This window comes from Macaca mulatta, chromosome 11 (genome assembly GCF_049350105.2).
Source record: "Macaca mulatta isolate MMU2019108-1 chromosome 11, T2T-MMU8v2.0, whole genome shotgun sequence".
In the NCBI taxonomy this organism is placed as follows: domain Eukaryota; kingdom Metazoa; phylum Chordata; class Mammalia; order Primates; family Cercopithecidae; genus Macaca; species Macaca mulatta.
In genome coordinates this window covers 120,882,015-120,888,014 of record NC_133416.1, presented here as the reverse complement: position 1 = coordinate 120,888,014, position 6,000 = coordinate 120,882,015, and the positions used below count along the sequence as shown (strand labels likewise).

The 6,000-nt window shown below is 50.7% G+C and overlaps 1 long non-coding RNA gene across 1 annotated transcript in view; it reads left to right on the top strand.

Moving 5' to 3' along the window:
* The first annotated feature begins 785 nt into the window (after nucleotides 1–785).
* The window catches only part of LOC114671077 (uncharacterized), a 28,899-nt gene continuing 23,684 nt past the window's right edge, over nucleotides 786–6,000 (top strand). The window contains exons 1-3 of the long non-coding RNA XR_003720981.2: nucleotides 786–1,150; nucleotides 4,754–4,835; nucleotides 5,314–5,442. This is a non-coding gene — a long non-coding RNA (uncharacterized LOC114671077). The remainder of the gene's footprint in view (nucleotides 1,151–4,753; nucleotides 4,836–5,313; nucleotides 5,443–6,000) is intronic.

The following is a 6,000-nucleotide window of genomic DNA, read 5'->3' as shown; positions in this document are numbered from 1 at the left end:
GCCCTACAGGTCCATTCCCCAGATTCCCAATGCCCCTGTAGGGAAAAAGATCACAAAGCCTTAGAGGAACAGAAACGTGCTCAAGAATCAGTCCATTTTTCAAACAGATTAAGCCTAAAAACTGTGACTACAATAACAATAACAATACTAACACACACACGAATATGTCTATATCCATCTATAGAGATATTTACATATATATCACACACATATACATATGTATCTATATTTGTCCCTATAAATATATACACATACATATTAGAACCAAATCTACCTTGTTTATGCCATCAGTATAAACCACCAGCTTTGTGTAAGCTTGGCAAGTTACTTAAACACTCTGTACCTCAGTTTTCCCATCTGAAAAATGGGGATAACATCAGTAACCTCTTAAAGTAGATACGAAAATTAGTTAAACATTCCCTAGAATGCTGCCCGGCATATGGCAAATACTGCCTGGGCATGGGCATTATTCGTTTTCCCCAGCCAGGCCCAGAGTCTGGGGCCTGAGGGCACTTTGCTGTATGAGTAACTCAGGCTAAATGCAGAAGGTAATTTGCCAGCACTGGAAGAGGATTCAAATGCAGCTGTGGCCTCGTCTTTGGGGAAGGTGATGACCTTGAGTGGTAGGGGGGGTACTTCAATTTCACCAACCAGGTCTGGCCATCCTCCTATAGATGGGTGCAAAGGCCCAGGAGTCAGAGGGCCTCTAATCACAGTGTGGCCCTGGGTGGGTGTATCTTTTGAACCTCAGCTTCCCCATCTGTACAATGGGTCTGATTTCTGCCACCATGGAGGAGCAAGTGAAAGGCGCGTGTGTGCGCGCGCGTGTGTGTGCAAGCCCCTAAATTAAAAAAGAAAGAAAGGAGAAGAAGAAATAGATACAGAGAGAGAGAGAGAGGGAGAGAGACAAATAATCAGAGGCAGAGAGAGAAAGCGAGGAAGAACCAGAGGTAAAGAAAAAATAGACACAGAGATAGAGACAGCAAGAGAAAGAAGACAGAGAGAGATGATCGGAGGAAGAGACAGAGAAGCCAGAGACAGAACAGATAAAGGAGGCTAATCAGAGACCCGAAGACAGAGGGGTGGACAGGCAGCCTCCAAGCCCCTCCGCCCTGCAGCTAGCTGGCGCCCCCGACAGCCCTTCTAGCCAGTAAGAGCCCCCCACCCCTCCCAGCCTGTGCACCCCCTTCTTCCCTCCCATCCGCCTACTCCCAGCGCCCCCTCTCCTAGCCTGCGCCCCCACGCCCTGCTCCAGGCTCCCCCATCCAGTTTGCGTCCGCCCCCTCTCCCCGGTGGCCTCCCTCCCCTCCAAGCCCTCCCCATCCCTCCAGTGCCCCCTTCCCTCCAGTCCCTGTTGCTTCCCTCCCCCCACCCCCCCAACCCCCCACCCCTCCACCCTTCCGAACACGGCAGGGTTTTCTGGCGCCTTTGTGGCCGGCCCCGAAGTGCGCGGCGACAATGGCGGGGTGACGGGGGTTAATTCGCGCGCGGAGGTAGGACGCGCGGGCGCCGGGCCGAACAATGCGGGCGGCGCGCCTTTGAGGGCGGCCATTGTGCGCTGTGTGAAACGCGAAATCTGTTCCTCTGCGCGCCCAGATGCGGGCGGCCGGCGGGGAGTGGGGGGCGAGCCGGGGGCGGGGGGCGCTGCGCGTTTGAATGGGCTTTAACCCCCTCCCGTCCTCTGCGTCCTTGAACTCGAGCTGGGGAAGGGGTGGGGGTGGGGTGGTGGGAGCTGGGGAGGAGGGGAGGGCAGGAGGTCAAGGTTCTCCTCCGCTTGCCCTGATGTGCTGTGTGACCTGGGCCAAGTGCCCGGACTTCTCTGAGCTCCACCTCCCCACCGGACAACCAGAGGGTGCACCCGGCGCCGGGCGCTCAAGCCTGTGGCCCAGGCCTGTAATCCCAACACTTTGGGAGGCCGAGGTGGGAGGATGGCTTGAGCCCAGGAGTTTGAGACCAGCCTGAGCAACATAGTGAGACCCCCTTCTCTACAACAAGAACAGCAGCAAAATCGCTTCTTGGCCTTTTGGCTAAGATCAAGTGAAGAACAGCAGAACAGCTGAGCATGGTGGCAAGCACCTGTAGTCCCCTACTTGGGAGGCTGAGGTAGGAGGATTACTTTGAGCCCAGGAGTTCAAGACCAGCCTGGGAAACATAGTGAGATCCCTTCTCATATATTAAAAAAGAAAAACGAATGTATATGTATAATATGCATGTAGGTATGTGTGTGTGTATGTGTGTATATATGTGTGTGTATATATATGTATTTATATAAAATGCTTGCCGGGTACGGTGGCTCATACCTCGAATCCCAGCACTTTGGGAGGCCGAGGCAGGTGGATCACTTGAGGTCAGGAGTTCGAGACCAGCCTGGCCAACATGGTGAAACGCCGTCTCTACTAAAAAATACAAAAATTAGCCAGGCATGGTGGCACATGCCTGTAATCCCAGCTATTCGTGAGACTGAGGCAGGAGAATCGCTTGAACCCGGGAGGCGGAGGTTTCAGTGAGCCAAGATGGCACCATTGTACTCCAGCCTGGGCTACAGAGCAAGACTCCGTCTCCAAAAAAAAAAAAAAAAAAAAAAAAAAGCTCAAAACCAGAGGACTGGAAGGGGTCTCACAGATGACACGCAGAGAAGCTGGCCTCAAGGTCACACAATGTCAGCCCTGGCAGCACAGTTCTGGTCTATGGGTTCTGGGGTGCCCAATGAGGCCAGGCTGGGACCCTTAACCTGTCCTTTCACATAGAGAGAAACACTCAGACAGGCTCCACCAAGGTTAGGCTGTGCCACCTTAGAAGAGAGTCAGTCCCCTACCTTCTCAGTTTCCTGCCTATGCAGTGGAGAACGTTACACTAGATACCTTAGGAGGCCATTGTGACCAGTAAATGGGTCAGCCATCTAGTGGGGTCTATGCATATAGGTAAACATGATGCATAATAATAACATTTACTGAGCCCTTACTATGTGCCAGAAACTATTCTAATCTTCTGATATATATTTTATGATATTCAAGCATTCGCTGAATGTTTATAATATATCAAACATTTATGGAACTCCATTATTTACTGGCTTTATCACTTAATCTCGTAATGCCTCTGTTTACACATCTATAAAATGGAGATGCATAGGGCACCATGAATTCCTTTCCTTCCCTTCCAGATGCCTCGATGCTGGGCTCTGGCAGGTGTGGCCCCTTTTCTCCCATCCACCCTTGTCCCTGGGAGTCCCTAGCAAGGTGATTCCCATTCATTCCCCTGTGATGCATTCCTCCTTGGAGAATTTCCCCAGGTGACATGACTCAGCCCAGGTTCCCTCCTCCTTTTCCTCTCTCAGGTACTGCTGACCAAACCCCTAATAACTGAGAAATGGGATCTTCCAAGGATAGGGTGAGAGGATCCCTTTTGAGGCACCTCATGCCTTGCGTCGGAGAGCATGTATATCTCTGCTGGTGTTTTTGCTCACATTCCCCCATGGTGTGTGAGATGGAGGTGATTCTTCTAGAATCGCAGCCAAAGAAATTGAAGCTCAGAGAAGCTAACTGGAAGATGCTTAACCTTATCTGGGGTTATGTTCCCCTTTAAGCATTATGTAAGCTCCAGACCCTCTCCCCAGAAAAATACTTGTCTACATTAAGAACGTTTTGTTTGCAGCCTCGGGGCTCCCATATTCCCCCCAGCTCCCCTGAAACTGAAATTAGAACCTCATTGGTAGCAGAAAGGATCCAAAGCTGGAATGCAGGCTCTGCCTTGCTGTGGGCTCTCAGTATACAGCAAATTTGTTGTTTTCCTTTAGCAAGCTTCTAAGTCAGGCTTTTTTTTTTTTTTTTTTTTTTTTTTTTTTTTTTTGGGATGGAGTCTTACTCTGTTGGCCCCCAGGCTGGAGTGCAATGTTGTGATCTCAGCTCACTGCAACCTTTGCCTCCTGGGTTCAACTGATTCTCCTGCCTCAGCCTCCCAAGTAGCTGGGATTACTGGCACACTTTGCCACACCTGGCTGATTTCTTTTGCTATTTTTTTTTTCCCCCAATAGAGACAGGGTTTCACCATGTTGGCCAGGCTGGTCTCGAACTCCTGGCCTCAAGTGATCCACCCACCTCGGCCTCCCAAAGCGCTGAGATTATAGGTGTGAGCCACCGCACCTGGCCCTAAGTCAGGCTCCTAAACATCCATGGCATTCAGAATCAGGGTGTTAAAAGTCAGATACCCAGCCCTCATACCAGGGTTTGATATTGGGCTGCTATGAAATCTGTCTGGGTCAGACATTTGTGTGTTTCATGTGCCACCGCATTGATGTTGATGCAGGTGGCCCATGGGGTGTATTTTGAGAAACCCTCGTCCAGGATGTTCCCACTGGCTTCTTGTCCATCGTCCTCACTTCTGGCTTCTCCTTTTCCTCGCCCTGTTTTGACATCCTGCCGTTAGTTCCTAGTCTAGTTTACGTCTTCTGAAAACCCCCTTCCCAAAAGAAAGGCAAAGCCAAGTCTCTGGGCTCCCCGAACAGTGCTGTCTCTTCCAAGCAGAGAGTGAGTGGGGCTCTGGAAAGCCCTGAACTCTAGGAGCAAGGAAACAGCAGCGGCCAGCAGGTGCCTACAGGGCCCCACGTGCCGGGATGGGTACAGATGGAGGGGCTCTGGGCTGGGGGCAAGGGGCAGATGCAGCCACCCCTGGGGCCTCAGCCCTCTTGTTATCTCTTCATTGTCTCCTGTCTCCCCAGCCTACCCCCTCGTCAGTTGCCCTTCTGTCATCTCCACAGGGTCCCCCTCGGCCAGCAGCCCAGACCTGGAACTCCAGAGGGAGCTTGTAAGAGGGTCCCCACAGGTTTCCCTGCTCTGGGGGTGAGCAGAAGGGTAGGGGCTGTGGGGTGGATGGGAAGGAGGGAGCCCGGGTGGAGAGGCCAGGGATGGTGGGGGGGTGTCAGAGTCTATAAATCACGCCCCACTGTGCTCCTGTTTAACATACACTTCTCCAACGAGTTGTCAGTGAAACCGTTAATTAATTAGCTAATCCTGCAATGAAGTGGATTCTAAATGGTTCTCCCCCTCGCAGCCTCCCATTTAGATAATTGCTGCTGAGGGATCTTTTGTGAGAGTCATTTTTTCCAACAGGGACGGGCCTGGAATACTGAGGGAGATGAATTTAAAGAAGGGGTCAGCGTACCGTCCCCAGAGCTCCTAGGACAGGGAGACTCTTTTCTTGGCCCAGGAAAAACGTAAAAGGGGGTGATTGGGGAAGGACAAGGGGTAGACAGGGGGTACTGAACTTTGGTGTTTGGTGGTTTGTTTTTGATTGAGATGCTTTGCAATTCTATGAAAGTATTCCTGGCCAGGGTCCTGAGACAGGTAACAATGTTGATGCTGCTGCTGATGATGCTGCTGCTGCTGCTGCTGATGATGATGATGATAGCCACCAGATAGGAAATGCTAACTATAGCCCAGGACCCAGGTACGTGCGTCATATTCATGATCTCATTCACCCTCTTCAAAACAACCAATAAGTAGGTGGAATTATGGACATTGGGAAAACTTAGATCCAAATGGGGGAGTGACTTGCCCAAGGTCAAAGAGGTGGCAGAACCTGGAATGAAACAAAAGTGTCTGAGCTGGGGTTCACACTTTTAAAAATTATGGGATTTTATGGGAATATCTACTCCTATGCCAGAAGGGACACTGAAGCCATTGGAAAGGAGTGTGGCCAGCTTGAATCACACAGGAAATGTAAGGACTATTTGATACATGAATGAATGGGTGAATGAATGAATGAATGAATGAATGAATGAAACCCAAACCTTGTGACTTGTGACTCAAGGTCCAATAACTTGGCTGATCCTCTGTTGATGCTGACTTGGTGTAATGAAGAAAGCACATGAACATGCCCGAGTGGGAACTAGTGACTTTTACCTGCCCAATATCCCTTCTCCTTTGTGGTGCTTGGTCCTCACCTGGTCTCAGTCCTTATGTTTTCAATGAGGCTGACCCTACCCTGAAGCTCCAAGGGAGAGAC